Below are 22741 nucleotides of genomic sequence, written 5' to 3'. Positions count from 1 at the left end.
CGTACCTGTTCAGTCTAAAGTACAGAAGCCGTTGCCAACAAATTAGTTCTGTGGTTCTCAATCCTGGTACCGGACCGTGGGACAGTTAATTCATTCGGACTGCAGAGAGAAAAAGACAACTCAACCCACATAAGTTATATTTTCTTCCTGTACCGATTCTTAAGGGAGTCTTATTTTGGAAAATTTCTGGATTCTGTCCACAACATTCGACTCGTTCTTGATGCAAGTCCCTCAGTCACGTGTCAGCAAATGTCACGTTCTTAGATGAGGCTGCAGCGACCACTAAACTGAAACCCCCGAGCTGGTCAAGTTAACAAAAAACAAACATATTTAAAAAGTTTCTTTTGGCAGAAAAGAGGAAACAGACAAAGAGCTTTTGACTTCAAAATAAAAGCTGCATTTAACAAACAAAAACAAGAGGTCTTTACCTCAAATATGGACTTAGTGTGACAGTTATTCCCACAGACAATAATTCATAATATTTTACAACTAGTCGTCTAATGTTGGAGGATGCTGCTGATAAAGTTGTTCAAACGCTGGATTCACGTTTAGTATTATACTAAGAAAATACCAGTTATGGTTTTCATTTTTTTTATATTTATCTGCTGCACCTTAAAAGTCGGATTTGGCTGGATTTTGCGTGTGTTTTTTTTATTTTTTTTTTTAGCTTCCACTTTGACAGTTAAGGAAAATTTAGATCTCATTTTAATGGTTCCTATATGACATCTTCTGACCAAACACATTTTAAAGCAGCCGTAGATATTTTACAGAGGATGAAGATAAACTTTACCTTCAAAAGTTAATGGAAACTTATAGATGAATGAATAAAATCAGTGCTCACTTCAGTCTCGTTAATGCCCGTTGTCTGACATTAAAGTGCTCTGCGGCCTGTGGATCCCTCAGAAACGACTCCGATCCGCTCCAAGAGTGCCGAATCCAGGAAACATGTAAAAAACCAAATGATAGCCACCTGGGGTAAAGGGACAGCGTCCCGTTCAGCTGCCGGTAAAACACTGAACGACTGCAAACGGAGCGTGACATGGGCCGTATGTAGTGTGCAGCTCCTGCAGTGATATGGTCACTTCACCGCACTCTGATGGTGACGAGCTCTGAGCTGGAACGGCGAGCTTCCAACGCACTGGATTCACGTTGAAAGAAGCCTTGGATGAGAAAAACGATTTCACTCATGACAGTTTCACTGTGGTTACTTAGTGTATTATTTGTACTGAAAAAGATCCACAAATAAACAGTGAGTGTATATTTGAAACCCGTAGCAAAAGTAAAATGCTTCTTCCTGTCTGCATCCCGTATTTATGCCTCCCGGTGGTTACCATCAGGGGCGGACTTAGCAGTTAGGGGGCCCCTGGTGAACAGTAACTTGGGGCCTCTCTTCTATGGTTGTATTAAGAATATTTTTTTAAGGACAGACCCATAGTCCATATATGGCAGCATTTTACCTTTAAAAAGTCGTTAAAAACACAAAATCCACACTTAAGATGTTTAGTTTTAATGGTGCGAATGTGTTTGAACCACAATCAACCAGACTGAAGAAAAGGCTTCCAATTTTGAGAATATATAGAGATTATAATCTGGATTATAATAAAGCCTAATTAGAAAAAGGCTGCTTGAATGGTCACCTGCGAGTGCAGTGTGAATGTTAAAAAAAAGCTTGTATCTTACAGTTGTAACAGCAGAACTTTTTCCCATTTTACAACCCAAATAACCCTGATGTTTGGCAGATTTATGAGCCGATTCATGAAAGCAGCCGTGATGCTGAGCCATAGTTGTTTTGTTTTTGCTTTAATTTTCCTCTGCTGGTCTGGGAGCAGCTGGAGGACGTTTGCAAAGACAGTCTTCTCTTCTGACCTGACATGGGTGCAGCGCAGCAGACACCGGACGGATGAATAATTCACCGGGTTGGTGATGCACGGTGCATATAGGCCTAATTTTTTAGATCAGGAAACCCTTCAAAGTCCACACATGACGCTGGATTGAACGCTGTCATTAGCCCTGCGTCTGCTGCGCTGCTACACCAAAAGAGCAAACAGCCGTTAAAGAGGAGGCTCCAGTGCCGTTGCGCGGCAGAATACAAATGGAGCGGCCATTGTTGCCCCCCCCCCCACACACACACACACACAACAGGAACTCTTTAAAGAGCACATGGATCCCCAGCTGCATGTTAATGCAATCATTATTTTAGTCTTTCTTTTGCTGATATTACTTTGACCTTCAGCGCATCCCTGGGCTCGTTTTTCCTCCCAGGAGACGAAATTGGCTTCATGACGGCGAAGCCTCGGCGTCGGCGGCTCCTTTCCCGGAGCGGAGCCTGAGCGCCGGACCGGCCGTCCATTTCAAATGAATTTAAGTGGAAATCTGAGCGAGCGTCTCCGTTTTGGCTGCCAGGTGAGAAGCCGGCTGAATTATACATACTAACAAGACCCACCGCGGAGAGCGGGAGGGATGCCGCTGGGCTGGGACGCCGACCGCCGCTGCCGTTTGCTCTTCAGCTCGACTGTAAATTCCAGCCTCACTCTGTGTTTGCTATTAAGATTTGGCTGGGCGGAGAAAGCACTGATTAGAACTCAGAACTACGGGAGCCTTTTATCTCTGATGAGGCAAAGATGATGAAGAGGGATCAAAAGATTTCAGAGCCATCAACCTGCAGAGCCACACGGCGGCGGCGGCGGCTGAGGAGGAATCAATGGTTGCTGATATCCACGGCGAATTCCACTACTTTACCCAGAAACAGTCACATTGTGTCTGACCTTGTTTACTCTAATCCGTTGTTTGGCGGCGCAGACTGAGGCAGAAAATCCTTCAAGGACAACCCAAGAGTATTTGTTTTTGACATAATCTTTGGGAAATTTGCTGTGGAATGAAATGTTTGCCACCATTCCGCCGCTGACTCGGCCTGATGGGCCAGCGTAATGAAGGTTTTTAACCTCCACCGGCTTTTGTTCACATCATAATGGACTTTTAATTCCACTTTTAAGGTCTGTCAAGATAATTTAGTATTTAGCCCTCACAGAGCCTCCTGCACCCCTCCCTGCATTTTCCATTTGGCGGTCTGATCTGTTGACGGCACTCGGGGAAGTTTTGGCCCGAAGTGGCTGGGAAGAAAAGCATGTTTTCCTTTAGAGTTGATAAGCCGCTGAAGTGGAGCTGCAGCCGAGCGGCGTTGTGATTGAAATGCAGGGTTTTTGAGCCTTCGGCGTGCAGCAGAGGAGGCCGCGGTTCTTCTGCATCCTTCTGCTCCCGACTGGATCGGCTTCCAAATCTTCTCCAACCTCTTCCAACGAGGATCGTGTGAATGTCAACATTCATGAAGGAAACTCCACAGTCAACAAAAATAAAATAAAACAGCACCTGGATTATTTTCAGCAGCCTCGGGGCCAGATTAGCACTCAGTCATGCTTGTGCCGCTTTGCTGCAAACGGGGAGCGTTTTCACCGCCACATTTTAGATTTACAATCCCATAGGAAGAATGTGTGGAAAAAGGGAAAAAAATCAAACACGATTTAGACAAAAATCCATTAAAATGCTTTTTGTAGGGAAATTTACCATCCACGCAAATTCTTGACACCAAGAGGAGACCTCTTTCATTTGAACCAAAGTGATCTGAATCTGTGTGGATTTTTTCTTTATTGTCATGATAACATGATCAAATGCAGAACTGTTCTGGTTTTGCAACGTAAATCTTTGTTCCTGAGACGTGTAATCCACCTCATGTCTAAAAAACAACAACTTTTTCATCAAATCTGTGAAGAAATTGTTGTAATTTAGATCTCAATTTAAACTGTGAGCCGCATTGTATGGCCGACATATGTTACCCCCCCCCCCCCCCCCCGTTTTAACCCACCCTCACCGGTTGGGAAGCTGCTACACGCCTGTCACTCTCATCAACAGATACTCAGGTCATGTGACACTTTTTTCAAATTGGCGGCTTTTCTTTTGGTTTCATCTCCATAGTACGGTGGCCCAGAAGGGTCACAACACAACACAGTAACTCACAACACCGTACCATGGCAACCATTTCATATTTTGGTCGCAGGGGGGTGACAACAGGTCTATGCCATTTCTAGAAGAATCGGCAAAAGTAGCAATTGGGATTTCCTTGGCAACAGAGGTTTTTCGGTTAACCCCGCCCACATTCCTAATATGTTCATATCGTATGGCATATCGTTCTGTGCAGCTTAAGTTGATGACTTTTAAACCGATGATGATCTTTAAAAAAAAGTGGCGAGCACTAAATGAACGCCACTATTGTGAGCTCACCATGTTAACGCCTTTTCAAAAATAAAAGGAGCATTTCTTTCCAAAATATTTCCCCGATGATGCTCCAGGAGGTAGGAGGCAAAAGAAGGTTTAAATTTCTCGATTATTTTGAAAATTCAAGATGGCGGCCACTTACCGAGGTCAAGGGTCAATAAAAGTTTGATTGCTGTTGTAGACTTAACCTACCGTCATGTGTGTAAAATTTCGTAAAGATCGCTTGGAACAAAAGTTTCCTTTTCCCTGATTCTGTAAAAACGTGAAAAATGCCAATTTTCAGATTTTGCCACAACATTGTCGCGAAGCCGTAGGTTCTGTGGCCATCCCATAATCTGAACTCTTCCTTTGGAAATCCCTGACACATGCATGGGTTTCTGTTTTCTATGTGGATTTTAAACTAAAATCTAAGGAGAACTGACCGGTATCTAGCAACAAGAGTGGAACACAAGTGTCTTAAATGGCAGTGCCCAGGTGTCATACACCTGCAGAACAAGGCGGAGCCAAAACCTGACATGAAATCTAACATGTAGTACTTCAGACAGTCCAGGTTCTGCCACTCTGGAACAACTGGAGCTTTCTCACGTTTGTTCGAATGGTGCTTTTAAAATGCAGCGAACAGCATCACTGCTGCAGGAGCGCCTTCATGTCAGGACAGGCCTGCAGACCTCAAGTTTTCTACCCCTTTATTTTCTTCCCTTTTTTTTTACAGCAGACAAAAATGCTTTAAAGTTTTTTGCTGTTACAGCAGGTGTTTGTTTGGGGCAGGAAGTGACTGCGGTCCTCTAAAGCTGCAGGAATAATGGATAGATGGGACAATCCTGCCGGCCTGCGGGTCTGTTCTTTGTTTTTGTTTTTAAAATAAACAAAAACAAAAAAAGGCTTTGACATATTATTTTGAAATGTATTTTAAAAAGAGATAAAATGTGCCCAGAATTCTTAGTGTATGGTGCCAAACTTTCACAGTGATCTATTGTTTTGTGAAACGTCTTAAGGATCTAATAGTTTGTCTTACATCAGCAGAAAAAAACTTTATTTAAACTACTTTGTTTCACACGATAGAAGGAATTTGACCAAATCAAATTTCTAGTCTACTTTTTAATAACACACCAGTGAAATGATCTAAATGAAACTTGATTCGATGCTTAAAGTTCTTCACAACCACACAACCCTCGTCTTTTTGGCTTATTGCTAAAGGGTGAGGATGATGCAGGCAGCAGGAAAAGGGTTTGTCTTAACTTTTACTGTTACTTTCACGATGAAGAAATCCAGAGTTATGTGAGATGAGAAAGGTCAAAATCTTGCAAGTCCATAAAAAAGAAAATAAAAGATGACAAACGTATCTTTTTTTTTTAATTCCCTAACCATCAAAGTATTTACTGGCATCACACAACCAGGACATGGCGGGAAAAGAAAATGTCAGAGGAAAGTCCAGCTTCTGTGCGATCTCACTGTTCCAGAAGGATCTGCTCAGTCAGATTATAAAGAAACTAGCTCTTGATCAAATAAAAAGGAATAATTCCCCTTAACATGTACAGATTTGTTAAAGGGTCTATATAAATCCACATTCATCCATATATATAATATATTACCACTAAAGAATGATTTTATTCGAAATATTAGTTATTTTCGCAGTTCGTTTTTCTACCCGGAAGTAAGACGCCTTATTCTCTGAGCCCCCGCCTTTCTCTCCTTGTGGACGCCGCCCATTTCATGACGTTAACCTATAGCCGGCCTCGGCAGCGTGTCTACGTAATAAACGTAATAAAGATGGATGTGCAATATTGTGCATTATAAAATATAAGAGTGTTTAGCCGATCACCACTAGCTCCACAGAGAAAGTGGGCGTGTGTGTTAGCCTGGGGGCGGAGCTGGCAGTGCAGACTCTTCCTGGAAGGGGCTGTTCCTCACTTTGTGATGTCACAATTGGGGATGGGTACCGAGCCCCGGTATTGAACGAGCCCCGGGTCAACATTCTTCAAGACCGCAGTATCATTAAGATCTGACCTCATCGGTTCTGCTATTGGTACTGGAGAAGTCGCATTTTTTTTTGTGTCCCACAAGAGATAAACGTTATCTGCCATATTTGACTCACCAAGTCAGTCAATTTTCCGTTAGTTAATGATGATATTAATGTCACTATTCTTGCTGAATAGGAGAGGTCTGTCTGGCTATTTGTGTGCTCGGGGGCGGGGCTGTTGAAAATCAATATAAATGTTAAACAAAGGATTGTTCCTCCTGTTACATGTGATTATTGTTTGATATTTTATTTATTGTGGACTTTTTTAGTTATGGATAAAAAAAATGTTTTTTTTTTTTAAATAAACCAATAAACTAAATTTTCAAAGCTAGAACTGGATAGTTTCCGGATTTCATAAAAATCTCCACTTTGCTGAGTCTGAAACAAAATGCTTCATTATTTCTTTTGGCATCTTTTATTAACTTTTCTTGTGCATAAAAGTCAAATTTGATCCTGAACTTAATAAAAACCATAAATTACTTTGGCCTTGATGAAGTCTTTATTTCCAAAAAATGGATCTTTAGGGATTTTTTGAATTGTTTCCCGCTACGTTAAGTGTCATAAATGTTGCAGCTTTGATCATAAGTACTGCCTAAAACTTGCATCAAATATTCCTGCCGCCTGTAATCCTCCTCAATCTAAAGCCATAATCCCTCAGCGAGAGAAAAACAAATCCATTTGGGTTTGGTGGAATGTGGCAAACTGCTCATATAGGGTAAAACATTTTTAGTGATACATGCTTGTGTCAAAAAAGTCTATTTTTGATCAGACATCTGCCGTTTGGCTGCATTACGGCTCTTATGGAGTTTATCTTATGAGAAATGTCAGTCAGGTTGCATGAAGGGTTGCATCAGAAAATCTGTCCTGTGGAGCAGAGCAAATTCTGAGATCAACACTTCTGCTTATGCATGGAAAGGAAAACACAAAAGCATAAGAAAAGATTTGTTTCAATGCAATTTCCGTGAGGATTAATAGACTGACGTTTTCTGAAGGCTCGGTTTTGAAGCAGGTAAACGGCTCAAAGTGAATAAAAAATCGTAAATGACATTGTAGATTAGAAGAAAGAAACTTTGAAAACAGTTTTAAAATCAAAAGTACACCTTTTTAAACTTAAAGAAATATTGAAAAATTATTTTTAAAAAGTCAATCGGAAAAATAAATTTAAAGAAATGCTGAGAACTTGATGACTGATCACTTTCATCATTCATAGAATAAATAAACTGTTCATTTTAACATTTACATGGAAGTCATTGACTATTAAAGGGCCTTTATCCTGCTACTCTGAAGCCTTTCAGAGTAAAATATATCCAAAGATTACCTTTGGCACACTAAAAGACAACTGATTAAATGAAATCTGAGTTATTTTTGCTGCTCATTTTCATACCTGGAAGTAAGACGACTCCATATCTGAAGCTCCGCCTTTCACTCTTTGTGGGTCTTAGAGTTGGTAGCGTGTCTGTGTTTCGCCCACGGAAACTAACTACATCTGCACTTTTGCAAAGATGGATGTACATATTAAGCGTAGAAAAGGAAAATGTTTAGCCGATCACCGCTAGCTAGAAAGTGGGCGTGTGTGTTAGCCTGGGGGCGGGGCTAGCAGTGCAGATTCTTTCTAGAAGGGGCTGTTCCGCACTCTGTGATGTCACAATGTGAGAACACGCCCCTTTTTGAGGATTGGGAGGGGCTGGTGCTCAGTGTGTAGGGTTTTAGAAAAATACTCAGAAAAGCATGAATGGACCTAAATACAACTTTGGGGGGGTTCTAGTAATGAACATTATAATACACTTAAAAACTCAAAAACGTTGATATAGACCCTTTAAAACTTTAGGTAGGAGTATGGATTTATGTTGGGGCTGAAATACCACAATTGTGTGTTTCTTGGCAGTTAATAAGAGATGCCAGTTTTTATTTACAGATCAAATCCTGCTTTTGAATCTACTAAAACGTCTTTGCTAAATGCTGAATGAACCTGAAAATGTGGGTGAGTTTGCCCTCAAAGTGCTCCTCAAAAAGCGCTGAACGTCTGTTTGAACAAACTCCGGCTGCAGGGAATTTGTTTGACTTGTTACAAAAAAAAAAAAAGTCCAAATGAAATATTAATTCATGACAAGTTCAGACAGCACAGAGGAGACCTCTTTCTCTTTCAGCACAAGATAGAAACTTTGTCGACTGTTTTTCCAACACGCGCCTCCTTGAGATCTTCACACGAGGCTGATGGGGAAAAAAAGTGAAGGGGATTGCTTTGCACGTGGCAACAAGTGGAGGAATCAAAGGACTCACGCTGTCATGTGTTCCTTTTGTGTGGAGGCAGCAGCATCCTCATGGAATAGCATCAGAACACTCGTCTTTCTGCCCTGATCTGCATCGAATGAAGGGGATCTTTGAAGACTGAGTGCAGCGTTACGCCTCAGGGTTACATCAGGCACTCGTGTCATTATTTTCCTCAAATTTGCAAGGACTTGTTGACTGCTTCAATTCAGTTATCGGCTAATTTTCATTTAGGAGTCTTGGGTTTTGTGCCTTTCCGTTTAGATGTTACTTTGGCTCCCAGTTCATTAAAAGACCAGAACTGAGTCATCGATGTCCCCTCTTAGCTTTGAAGCCTCCAGAACAATCTGGGAGAGATTCTCTTTTGTCTTCTTCTTTTTTTTTACAAATATGTCAGGAAGTAAAGAAAAGTTTTGTGTCTGTGCGTAGAAGTTACCAGTTGAAGTAACTTGTATAACTTTATTCAAATCCGAGCAGAAAACCGTTGGAATGGATCTAACGCTCATCGTTACCGACGTGACACAGGGAGGAGCTTCATCTTTGTTTAGAGTTGATTTATCTTAAACAGGGATCCACAACAGAACATCAATCAGATTGTGCCAGGTTATATACCAAAAATGCAAATTTCCTCCTATAGTCCCTAAAAAAAGTAAGAACAGGAGAATAGGAACCAGTAAAAGCAACAAAAAATAACCCAAAAGCATCATTGCAATTCAACAGAGAGGGATGATGTGATGAACACAGTAAAGAAAAGTAATAATATTTAATAAATAAGAGTGGATTAACAGAACTGTAGCTTTAGAAAATACATGGACTAATAAAAATGAACACTTTGAAAAACTTTAAGTAGAAGTAGTAGTACATGTTAGGAAGAAATATGTTTGTTCATGTACTTCTGTCCTTTCTTTTCCTCAAAATACCAACAAAAAATGGACAGTCTCCTGTACTGACCATTATGAACTAGGAATAGAATAATGATTTGTTTGGAGCCAGTTTAATCATTGATTACTTGCGTTTGAATATTTTAGTGTTTTTATGGTGAACTGTCTTAACTGCTCCACAACTTCCTTGCTTTTACTTGTAAAAACTAAAAGTTAAAGACTAGAATCTTCCTTGTGCTTGTAGATTTCTCGTCACCTTCCAGGCATTTTCGGGGGGGCGAAAATGTTAAATCCCAATTGATGAGTGCCCCCCCCCCCCCACCCCCACCCCCCCAGGCCCAGATCATTAGGTTGTGGTGAAACAGAGCAGAATGTGCTTTAACCCTTTAAGCTTTAGCTCCAGTGTTGACGCCTTTTCAGCGACTCTTCAATCGTTTACTGGAAAGATTTAGAAGGACAGAAATTATTTTTACCACTTTAAACTAAAACGTTAAACTAAAAGTAAACATTTTATTTCAACTTCTTGATTAACTTCAGTAGTAAACCAAAGATAAACATCACTGTTTCAGTTCAGTTTTGTTAATATAGCCCAATATTAGAAAACAGTTGTCTCAACGGACTTAACTAATGGTACACAACATAAAATCCGTTTTGTGTAAACAAAACACAAAAATGGACACAAGTGTGAGAGAGAAGAGTTTAAATGAAGCGACTGGAAACGTCTTTGTTCGTCAATGAAGAAGCTGAGGATTGTTTCTTAAAATTGGGAGTTTCTTTTTAAGCCCGAATTAGGCCTGAGAGGAGGACGGTGAGGAAATGTTTGAGGATCAAAGATCAAAGAAAACGGGCAGGAAAAGCGTGTGGCCAGAATTGGGAATGAGGCAGGGGTGGCGGCGGTGGCGGCGGTGGTGGCGGCGGCGGCGGTGGCGTGGGGAAACGGAAATGATGGAGAGAGTCCCGGGGTGAAGGCCAAGGCCGTCTGGCAGAGGAGCCGGTGAGATGGGACAGATCTCAGTGATGGAAGTGGCGCCAAAAGCGTCATTTTCTTGACGTGATGTAGAAGTGATGCCACGCGGTCGTTTGAGGAGCTGCTGTGACTCTGAGTCACAGGAAACACTAACCTGGGATTGAAGACGGAGGACGAGTGGGCTGCTGGGATTTCTGTCACCTTATCCTTTAGAAATGTACAGAAAGTTGACCAGGTGGAAACATTCAGAAGTTCAGACAATTTTATTTACATAAATGGCGCAGTGGTTAGCGCTCTTGCCTCACAGCAAGAAGGTCCCCGGTTCAAGTCCCGGCTGGGGGACATGAAAAACACAACATCAACGGGGGACCTTTCTGTGTGGAGTTTGCATGTTCTCCCCGTGCATGTGTGGGTTTTCTCCGGGGTCTCCGGCTTCCTCCCACCGTCCAAAAAACATGCTTCATAGGTTAATTGGCAACTCTAAATTGTCCGTAGGTGTGAGTGTGAGAGTGAATGGATGTGTGGAAGATTAACTGGAAGATTTACATTGGATTGTAGGATTTATTTTACACATTTGGGAATTAAAAAATATAAAAAATAACTAAGTTAATATGTTTTACACAGTTGCTGTTTAAAATTAATTAAGCACTAAAAGCATTTTAACTAAACCAAAAGAAGCGACACCAGTTTTTGCTGACGCTGTTTGATAATTTATATAAAAAAAGTCCAATAAAAAAAATTAACCAAGGACTAAAGCACATAAAAAACGTCATGAGAATACAAGATAAAAAATCATTATTTCATAAAAAATTATCTAATCTTAATCAAAAGATTTAAACTGAATCCTTGCTCATTCTGTTCAAACAGTTTAACTAAAACAAGTTAAAATTTTAAATAAAACAAATAGTTAATTAAACACTTAATGTACTTAAAAAACCTTAAAAACAAGACGTCAATCAAAGCTGAACTTAATATAAAGGCCAAACTAGTTTTTATTATGTTTGCTTTGGAATTAAAAAATTAATATGAAACAAAAAGAATTTCTCCAGTTTTACGTCTGATTCGTTGACTAGTTAACTGCTAATAGTTAACTATGACAAGTTTCATTGAAAGAATTAATGACTAAATGTCCTCAAAAACTATTATAACTTAAAAAAATAAAATGATCAAGAAAATATAACTAAGTTTCAGAAGAAAAGCTTTAAACTAGTGTTTAATATTTGTTTATTTTTGGGATTAAAAAATCAAAAATGAAACAGAAAAAAGTCGCTCCGTTTTAGGTCTAAGCTGACGCTGTTCAGCAGCTTAACTAAAACAAGTTTAATTAAAAAAAATGTAATCAATTCAACACTAAAAGCACTTTCAAAAAAATTCTTTAGCATAGACACATTTTAAATAACCTGTAGTTCTTTCATGTTTTTGTAGATTCAGATTGACCAGCTTTATAAATATTCTGCTTTTTAAGTGTAATTATAGAACTCCTAAATAAATAATGAAGTCATAATTCCATTCTTTCAATATGAATCACAGAACATAATCATTTAGAGGCTAAACTGATCAGAATGCTCTGGCTTCCTCTGAAAGTGAGGCTTTTTTTCTTTATGAGGGTCGTGTTCATTCATTCTCGGACGCCATTTCGGCGTCGGCCTTTCTGACAGTCGATGCTCTGCGCCTCATAAGACGCCAGTTCACGCCGTGACCCAATGGACGTGTCTATTCCTCGTGAGATGAGGGGGGAGTCTGAGTAAATCTGCATGATTGGCGAGCAAATCCCTCTCTCTTTTGACCTGTCGGCGTTTTCACCGACATTTTTACACTCCCACGAGAAAACCGTCCTCTCCGACGGCGTGACTCCAGTCGGCCGGATGTGTGGCGGGAGGATCAAAGCGGCTGAAGGCGGGAACACGAGGCCACTGGGCCCCCATTAACGTTTCCTCTAACTGAGACTTCTCTCTACCTCCTCTCATCTTCATCATCAAAAGAGCCATGACGGCCGTTCCTGCAGCCCAGCAGACGACAACAGATCAGCAGCATCAGGATGATTACAGTGATGCTGCACAGCCGTGCGTGGTCTTCAGTCTTTATGAAGCTCTCTGACAGAAAACGTGATTAAAAGGTTTATCAGCTCCGCCCTCATCCCATATACATGTCTGCAGTCTCAGATCAGACGACAGCTCGCCTCTCTCTGTCACCAATAATTATAAAAATAGTGGTTTGCCTGCAAAAACAGGCACCGGACGGATAAAAGCACCAGAGTCGGCTCTTTTCTCGGGACGGACCATCTTGACAAGCATCATCCATCAGTTTCTTATCTCGCTCTGCTGTCAGGAGTCTGCTGGAAAATGCAGCGAAACGGCGTTCAGGTCCAAGCGCCGTCAACGCCGCCTGGAAAATTCCATCAGAGAGGAGAGCGGTGCTGGAGGGATGGAGGGGGGGGTCAAACGGGTTTCTGTGTTCAGCTGTTGTTGATTGAACGGATGGATGCTGCCCTCCAACCACTCATAAACCAGAACCATAATGGACTTCTGGAGGCTGATGAGAACTGGAATTGACAACAAAGCTCACTAAACAAACAGGAAGTTAACGCGGAGATTGTAGGTGGAAGTCTTTCATGATCGAAGGGTTTCCACATCTACTTGGTGAAGGACTGATCGTCTCAGAGCCAGAATGATCATCGTTTGCCTAAACAGACTATCCATGTGACGTCACTACGGACATCCTGATCCGACCATGTGATCAGATCAGCTCGATAACTTTGTTCAGAATCGATCCAATCGGATTTTTAATTCTTTTAATCTGGGTTATTTCAAATGCATACTCTACTAGAAGTCTGCATGTCATGAACGAATCCCGACATTTATCGCCGTAAAGCGCAGCGGAATACGGCAGCGGTTTGATCTGCACGGTTAGCAAGATGTTCACAGATTTGGACTTAAGGGCTCAAAAACTCTTTTATATAAACGTTTCAAATGAACAGCAAGTGTCTTGATTGGTTTGTCTCAACGCAAACAACCACCTACAAAAACAAATTAAAGAAAAACCATCAACAAAAACCAATAAATGGTTACATTAAAATGATCAAGTCATGAACTCGTCATCCTATTTATGCTACAGCAACAATTTTGGAAGAAAGTCCCTTTTTTTCATTTGTAGTATGAATATGAATCACACATCATAAAAATGTTCAATAGCCACAATCACCAAACTTTCTCACACGAAAATCTCTCTCCTATTTTGTTCTCGTCAATATTTGCTCTATTTTTACATGATTGCTTAAGCTATTTCACCGCAGTGAACTATTGAAGTGTTAAATGATGAATGAAGGTAAATAAAGAAAAAAAAGGGAAAATCTAGATCTGTTTTTAAAAGTGTAATAAAAGTACGGGATCTGGACTCGGTATTCAAGATCAGACGCCAAATCGTTTCTGTTTGTTCAGCCAACAGATGACCTGAAATCTGACCTAAATACTCTGAAACTACAGCTTTCATTAATGACAAGTTCACTTCATTTTTGCTGCAAAGCATCTTCAAACCACCATGCCTCCCCCACCATGCTTGACACTTATCAAGAGTTATCAACTTGTTTGCCCATCTTTAATCTCGTCTTGGTTTTGAGGACGTCCTGTGAGCTGCAGTCGAGCTTTGTGGGACAGTGAAGCGTCCTGCTTGCAGCTCCTTTCAATCCCTCTGTCATGGCGAGCGTAACGAATAGACCCAGACGCTGGAACCCGGAAGAAACACAGGTGAGTACGTGGTGGAAAGAAAGAAGGTTTTAATATTGATTCTTGGTTTGTGGATTGTTCTTGGTGGAGTTGACGTCCTTGGAGGAACCCGCGGCGAGGATGGTTCGGTCCGGTGGCCCGTGGCGTCACTGGTGGGTCGGCAGAGGCTCGTGGTGTCTCTAGAGTTACGGCAGAGGCTCTAGGCGTGACAGGAGGGAATGCTGTGGCTTGGATCCGTGGATGAAGAAGACTCAGACGACCACTCGTGTTTATGGACTCCTGGGAACAAGGTAGAGAGCGAGACTTAGACCAAGGCTTAATAACGAGAGCTATGAACATGACAACAATACTATGCACCATCAGGGGCAACGGACTGGCGATGAATACTGGTCCAGGGGCTCCTTAAGAAGACAGGCAGGTGATGAGGTAAGTGGTCGCAGCTGAGTCGCATCAGGAACCAGACAGAGAGGGGAGGAGTCTGACAGAGGCACCATGACACCCTCCTTCAGGCTGATTGCACCAACGACGTTTCTCTGTGAGGCCTGCAGACTCTGACATTTAAGACTTTTCTTCTTTTTGGATTCTCCAAAACATTTCAGTCTGACCTTGAGGTGAATTTGGGACCTTCGCTCTTGAGGCCGTCTGCAGACATGGGAGTCCTTTTGTCTGTAAGTGAATTTTCATTTGCAGAGTCAAACTTCAGAACTGTAGATATTATTTATGCCCTCTTTGTAAGATAAATGTGCATCGACAGCTTTTCCCTTTGGCCTGACTCAGTCGGACTCACAGCGTTTTATGAACACAGAGCTATTTATTTTCCGTTTTTTATGACACAAAATAAACAAAAAAATGGTTTTAAATGAAATACATCAGGTGATAATTCTTATTTAGTACTGAGGATGCTGAAAAATACGACTTAAAGTGCAAGAAATTAATTGTTTTTAAGGAACAAAAACCTGCTATCTGACATTCATCATGCTGGGCGGTGGGGTGGGGGGTCAACTCATGGGGTGAGTACCCAAGGGCGGCCTCAAAAGGAGAGATCCCGGTAGCAGTGGAGGGATGAGTATTATGAGCATACTCGATCCAGACGAGGTATTGGGACCAGTCCTGCTGATTCTGTGCCGCCAGACAGCGAAGAGCTGCCTCCAGTTCCTGGTTCGCTCTCTCTGCCTGGCCGTTGGATTGTGGGTGATAGCCGGAGGTGAGACTGACCGTGGCCCCCAAGGCCGTACAAAACGCCTTCCAGACTTGCGAGATGAACTGGGGGCCACGGTCGGAGACGATGTCAGCGGGGATACCATGGTGGCGGAAGACATGATTAATCATGATATCAGCAGTCGCAGTGGCGGTGGGTAGTTGAGGGAGAGGAATGAAGTGAGCCATCTTAGAGAAGCGGTCAATGACAGTGAGGATGACTGTATTACCTCGTGAGGGGGGTAACCCAGTGACAAAGTCTATAGCCAGGTGAGACCATGGACGATTGGGGGTAGAGAGTGGGTGGAGTAATCCTGCTGGAGCAGAGGACGACGCCTTGGAACGGGCACAAGTGGTGCACGCCGAGACGTATTCGCGGACGTCTTTATCCATGGAGGGCCAGAAAAACCTCTTCCGGAGTAGGCTAAGGGTCCGGTGCACCCCACCATGGCACGCCACACGAGAGGAATGACCCCAGGAAATGACGTCCGAGCGAAGTGAGGATGGCACAAACAGTGTCCCCCTTGGAGCTGGCGGGTGGTCAGTCTCCTCACCTTGAGCCTGGAGAACCTTGGATTCAATGTCCCAGGTAAGGGTCCCAACGATGCAGGTGGGCGGCAAAATGGGTGTGGTGGTGCGTTCTGAGGGGCTATACTTCCGGGAGAGGGCGTCCGGCTTGATATTACGGGAGCCTGGTCTGTAAGTAATAATGAACTGAAATCGGTCAAAAAAGAGACACCAACGAGCTTGCCTGGAGGTGAGCCTTTTGGCGGATCTGAGGTATGCCAGGTTCTTATGATCGGTCCACACAATGAACGGCTGTTCAGCTCCCTCCAACCAGTGACGCCACTCCTCCAGAGCAAGTTTAATAGCCAGGAGCTCTCGGTTGCCAACATCGTAATTTTGTTCTGAGGGAGAGAGTTTACGGGAGAAAAAGGCACATGGTTTCAGCTTGCCTGTACTCTCCTCCTTTTGCGATAGAACAGCTCCCACACCAGAGTCCGAGGCGTCGACTTCGACGATGAATTGTCGTGATGGATCAGGTTGGATGAGAATAGGAGCTGACACAAAAAGTTTCTTAAGCTTATCAAAGGCCTGTTGAGCTTCAGTGGACCACTTGAAGGGATGATTGACGGAGGTGAGACGAGTAAGTGGGGCGGCTATGCTGCTGTAGTTCCTGATGAAACGTCTATAGAAGTTAGCAAAACCGAGAAATTGCTGGAGCTTTTTGCGGGTTTCGGGAGGTTCCCAGTTGGTGACGGCCTCTATTTTGGAGGGATCGGGACGGATGCACCCCGCTTCCAGAATGTAACCAAGGAACCGCACCGTGGGTACATGGAATTCACATTTCTCGTGTTTTACATATAGCTGGTTTTCCAACAGTCTCTCCAGCACTAAGCGGACATGGTGTTCATGCTGGGCTTGGTTGTGAGAGTAGATTAAGATGTCGTCCAGATAAACGAAAACGAAGCGGTTCAGGAAGTCACGTAATATGTCATTAACCATCCTTTGGAAGACAGCTGGGGCGTTGGTAAGGCCGAAAGGCATGACTAAATATTCATAATGACCCAACGGGGTGTTGAAGGCTGTTTTCCACTCATCACCGTCTCTTATGCGGACAAGATGATACGCGTTTCTGAGATCTAACTTGGTAAAAATGCGGGCTTCTTGTACAGAGTCGAAGACTGATGAAATGAGAGGTAGAGTGTATTTGTCTTTTATGGTTATTTGATTGAGCTCCCGGTAGTCAATGCACGGCCTTAACGTTTTGTCCTTCTTTTCTACAAAAAAGAAGCCGGCTCCCACTGGGGAAGAGGATGGTCTGATATGCCCCAGTGACAGAGCTTCTTGAACATACTCCTCCATGGCGACCTTCTCAGGACCTGATAGGTTGAACAAACGGCCTTTAGGAAGCGAGGCACCGGGTAGTAAGTTAATCGCGCAGTCGTAGGGGCGGTGAGGTGGAAGAGCGCTGGCCTTGGCCTTACAGAAAACGGATTTGAGATCGTGATAACACGGAGGGATTTTAGACAGATCAACATTACTAGAATCTTCAGAGCGGGAAACAGAAACAGTGGGAACTGCGGATAGCAGACAATTGGCGAGGCAATATGAACTCCAATTAGTAATGGTGCCTTGGGACCAGTTGAACTGAGGGTTGTGTAGTTTTAACCAGGAAAACCCTAGGACAATGGGGTTTTGCGGAGACTGCGTGATGAGAAGTTGAATGGATTCTCTATGGTTACCTGATGACACGAGCAGGATGGGTTTGGTCCGATGGGTAATGCGTGACAGATGTTGGCCACCCAGGCCCGAAGCCTCTATGGGAATTTCCAGTGGTTCTGTGGGTATGGAGAGTTCATTAACTAGTTGCTGATCAATGAGACTCTGCTCCGCCCCGGAGTCAACAAGAGCACGAAAATCATGAGCATGAGTTTTAAGGCAGAGCTTAATAGGAATAAGCAAAAATTCTTTACCAGAATTGGCTAATGCCCCCAGCGACCTGTCGTTTTGCGTGGTGTTCTGTGGTTTACGGAGAGGGCAGGTGGAGACCAGATGACCCTTAGTTCCACAATAGAAACAGGAACCTTCTTCTCGTCTTTTACGGCGTTCATCTTCAGTTAATTTCGAGTGGCCGATTTGTATCGGTTCCTCCAGATATTTTGCCGTGGCAGGAGCTTCAATAAGAGGAGTATTTTTGGCAGTAGAGATGCTAAATGGGCTAGTCACCGGTTGAAAAAGAATTTGTGTGCGTTCTAATTGACGCTCGCTTAAACGAATTTCGGAGCGGAGAGCCGCCGTGACTAACTGTTCAAAAGAGCGTGCTTCTGGTTGGGCGCAGAGGTGGTCTTTTATTCTCTCATTTAATGACTGGTAAAAAACACCTTTGAGTGCCAGGTCGGGCCATCCAGCTTCAATTAATTTTAATTCAATTTTTAATTAATTCAACTGCTAAAATACGAAAATCAATGACGTGGTCGCTGACTGATCGATTGTTTTGTTTGAGGTTGAGTAAGCATCGAGTAGCTTCCTCCTGTTTCCGGGGTTGATCGAATATTAGGCAAAATTCACGGAGGAAATGGTCATATGAAAGACGTGCAATGGGGTTAGCAGATATGAAGGCCTGCGCCCAACGGAGGGCTTTATTTCTGAGAGAATTGACAATAAGGGTGATTTTGTTGTGGTCGGTCTGGTAATATCTGGGGGCTTGCTGGAAAATCAGCTGGCTTTGTAATAAAAATCCACCGCAGGCTGTGACGTCACCATGAAATGGTTCCGGTAGGAGGCGGAAATTTTCCGGTAGTTCGGCTGAACCGGAAGCGGAAGTGGGACTGTTGCCGGAACATGAGGAAGGATCGGGAACTGTGGAATGACCAGAGAGGTTGGATATATTATGTAGTGTTCGTGAAATAACCTGGATCCGCGAAAGTAGATCTTCCTGAAGGGCAGTAATTCTTGAGATGGCGTTGGAGTGGAGTTCCAAAAAGGCTCCTTGTTGAGAGAGGGCGAGGCGAAATCCTTCCGAGTCAGCTGGGTCAGGAGTATTTTCCAGTCCGTTCTGTCATGGCGAGCGTAACGAATAGACCCAGACGCTGGAACCCGGAAGAAACACAGGTGAGTACGTGGTGGAATGAAAGAAGGTTTTAATATTGATTCTTGGTTTGTGGATTGTTCTTGGTGGAGTTGACGTCCTTGGAGGAACCCGCGGCGAGGATGGTTCGGTCCGGTGGCCCGTGGCGTCACTGGTGGGTCGGCAGAGGCTCGTGGTGTCTCTAGAGTTACGGCAGAGGCTCTAGGCGTGACAGGAGGGAATGCTGTGGCTTGGATCCGTGGATGAAGAAGACTCAGACGACCACTCGTGTTTATGGACTCCTGGGAACAAGGTAGAGAGCGAGACTTAGACCAAGGCTTAATAACGAGAGCTATGAACATGACAACAATACTATGCACCATCAGGGGCAACGGACTGGCGATGAATACTGGTCCAGGGGCTCCTTAAGAAGACAGGCAGGTGATGAGGTAAGTGGTCGCAGCTGAGTCGCATCAGGAACCAGACAGAGAGGGGAGGAGTCTGACAGAGGCACCATGACACCCTCCTTCAGGCTGATTGCACCAACGACGTTTCTCTGTGAGGCCTGCAGACTCTGACATTTAAGACTTTTCTTCTTTTTGGATTCTCCAAAACATTTCAGTCTGACCTTGAGGTGAATTTGGGACCTTCGCTCTTGAGGCCGTCTGCAGACATGGGAGTCCTTTTGTCTGTAAGTGAATTTTCATTTGCAGAGTCAAACTTCAGAACTGTAGATATTATTTATGCCCTCTTTGTAAGATAAATGTGCATCGACAGCTTTTCCCTTTGGCCTGACTCAGTCGGACTCACAGCGTTTTATGAACACAGAGCTATTTATTTTCCGTTTTTTATGACACAAAATAAACAAAAAAATGGTTTTAAATGAAATACATCAGGTGATAATTCTTATTTAGTACTGAGGATGCTGAAAAATACGACTTAAAGTGCAAGAAATTAATTGTTTTTAAGGAACAAAAACCTGCTATCTGACATTCATCATGCTGGGCGGTGGGGTGGGGGGTCAACTCATGGGGATGATGCAGAATTTTTGCCCTGGAATGGAACCAACAATCATGAAAACAATATGGAACCTAGGTCAATAATAAACGTCTTTATGACTATAGGAACCGTTTTTACATTAAAGTACACATTCAGAAAAAAGCTACTTTAATAAAGAGGGTTGTTTGTGTAAATAACATTCTTATTAATCCTAGACGGTTAAAAGTTGTGTCTGCTGCTCAATAGTAACCTTAAAATCCTAGAAGTTCACAGAAAAAATGAAAAGTTATGTCATTGATGAAAGTTTTAGGCTCAATATTTAAAAGTCAGTTAAAGGTCAATGTTTTAAAATAAAATATTTATGCATAAAGTCTGTTTTATTCAGAAACTTAGCTGGATAAAAAAAAAAGAACGCCAAAGTGGAGGAAAGAGATGCTGACATTTATTTCTGTGTCCATCCATTGAAGCAAAAGGGAGAAACAGGAAGTGAGAGCTGCATCAAATCCGGCCTGCTTGCAGTGGGAAAGTTAAACACCTCGACAGACGTGATGAGCAGAACAGACGTGTTTGTGACACCGTTATCTTCCTCCTGGCTCCTCTTGACCTGACTTTTCTGATCTGCTCCCCCAACATCTTTGTCCAAGTTTCCAAACTGCAGAACATTTTCCTGAGAGTCTTTGTATGTTGAGAGGTCAGGTACCGATCCTTGACACGGACGGAGGAACTGAAGGGGAAATTTTCTTCTCGCCAGATGAGCAAAGTGTCAGGAATGGAAACGTGTTTTCTAAAATGACAGAGGAGTCAAACTAGATGCCTCGTTTTTGAGCTTCCTTTGACGCAGACGCACTTCCTGTCGTTTTCTGTCGTGAGCTGATGAGCAAACAGACGAAAAGCAGAATTTAGTTTCTTTTGAAACTGGAAAATCCTTTCAGAGCAGCTCGCACTGCAGACGTGTTGATGTGGGGGTCGAAACAGGGTGGGGGGTTAAGATGCACGTCACGTCATGTTGTTGTTGTTTACTGCGTTGTTGACTGCTCTAGTTTCTAAACGTGACCAGAAGAAACGGAAAATTAAACAAACAGATTTTTCTGTTTGTCATTTTCCAATCACACTTCCTTCATTTAGCTCCAAAACGTCCATCTCCCAACATACACCGAGCTTTTAACCTTTACAATGACACCTCCTCCTACAGAACATCACCGTGGTAACCACACGCACCCTCTGAGCTGCTCAAAGTTCAGTTTAACTTCATGAAAAAATTTCAAATGAGACTATTTTTAAGTAATAAAGTCGTCAGATGAAATTCCACCTTAGTGCTGGCTCACAAAAATAGGAACAACACCTTTGTTCAGGTGAAACTTTAGCAAAAAAATATCCTCTCTGCCACCTTCACCTTCCTCATCCTCCGTCCAAAAACTGGTTTTACTAAAAAAAAAGGAACAAAAAAAGTCTTTACTGACATTTAAGATGAGCACAACTCATTTGAACTTTATGAAATAAAAAGACGTCAAGAAGAACAGTAAATGCTGATCTGAAGGTAAATCTAAGCAAAATACTGCATCAGATGTAAAATAAAAGCCTAAATCATGTCGGTTCTATTTCTGTAAGATTTAAAATACTGTTTTTATGAGGGGAATTCTGTCAGAAAAGAGGAATCCTATTCCGTCTAAAAATCCTAAATATGTTTTTGGAATTCACAATTCATTTAATGCTTCTTGTTAAATAATTAAGATCCAGTTTTCAGTTTAGTGAATTAGTTATTTACGTTAAATCATTCTATAAAACAGTAAAACGTATATTAGTAAACTTTTATTTTGAAACTACGCATAAAAATAAGATGTAAATAAATAAAAGACATAAAATAACTTTGTTTTTTTACTGTAAAACAATTGATATTTGTGTCAATACAACACAGCACGATTATTGTGATTAAAAAAACACAAATTATTTTTTTCCTATGGATAATTCCAGCCGCTCAAGAGCGACGCTCAGCGAGGGTGAAGGCAGAATCAGGAGCCGCCACAACCCCTCCAGGATTTTAGGAAAGTGTCTCATGAAACCAAACTGCCTGAGAGCTGGAGCGGGGGCCCTGCCATGCAGGAGCTGGCAGGGGGCTCAGCTGGAACATCACCGGCTCCACGTGTCAGAGAAGAAAGCTGGCTGGTGGTCAGCAGCCATCTGCTGGTCACCAAGCATCCGCCTCCTCCGGGCTTTTACTCTCAACTTCTGACTTTCACTCTCATCAGGTACAAAGTTCTCCCCCAGGAAGAACTCCACATCATCTCCTTTACTACCTCAGCTGTCCTTCGCGGATAACTGAGTCTTCAAAGCCTTTAAATTTAATTGGTTTTAAAAAAAGAGTTAAATTGTCATAAATTCTAATGATGGGTCTTTATTTTTGTCTCGTCAATGTGATGTGGCTTCCTGTCACTAAAAAAAAACATTTCCAGGTTGTCTTGTGTCATGAGGTCGTGAACTGGTCGTATATTGTTTAACCCGAGTTAGCTCCGTTTCCATTGGCGATAAAAATTGTGCCTAATGGAAACATTTTGGGAAAAAACTCACATTCATCAAAAGAAAGTTTTTGTGCTTAGAGGACGTAGTTTTTGGGGCATATCCGTATTGACATGCAAAACTGCAATGGACACATTTTTTACGGACTAAACCAGGGGTCGGGAACCTTTTTGGCAGCCTCATATTTTTAAATGTAATTTCATGGGGGCCATGCAATATGTTTCAAACTAAAAAATACAAGTGAATGCGTGCATTTTATGTAATTTCAACACTTTTAAAGTACAGTAAGTCTGTGGATTCTTTTTAATAACATTGTTATAACGGATTGAGTTG

At 42.5% G+C, this 22741-nt stretch overlaps 1 protein-coding gene and 2 long non-coding RNA genes across 3 annotated transcripts in view; all 3 read left to right on the top strand.

Annotated features, from left to right (window-relative positions):
- The window catches only part of tmem132e (transmembrane protein 132E), a 477315-nt gene that overhangs the window by 123918 nt on the left and 330656 nt on the right, over positions 1-22741 (top strand). The gene's annotated exons all lie outside the window — the stretch shown is intronic.
- LOC110016429 lies at positions 14304-15070 on the top strand. The gene is made up of 3 exons (XR_002291741.2): positions 14304-14417; positions 14491-14553; positions 14727-15070. It is a non-coding gene; the product is annotated as an uncharacterized LOC110016429 (long non-coding RNA).
- Positions 17084-21461, top strand: LOC111948667. Its single transcript, XR_002874640.1, has 3 exons — positions 17084-19208; positions 19282-19344; positions 19518-21461. It is a non-coding gene; the product is annotated as an uncharacterized LOC111948667 (long non-coding RNA).

The sequence above is a fragment of the Oryzias latipes genome, chromosome 14 (genome assembly GCF_002234675.1).
Source record: "Oryzias latipes chromosome 14, ASM223467v1".
Taxonomy (NCBI): domain Eukaryota; kingdom Metazoa; phylum Chordata; class Actinopteri; order Beloniformes; family Adrianichthyidae; genus Oryzias; species Oryzias latipes.
This window is presented reverse-complemented; position numbering and strand designations above follow the sequence as displayed.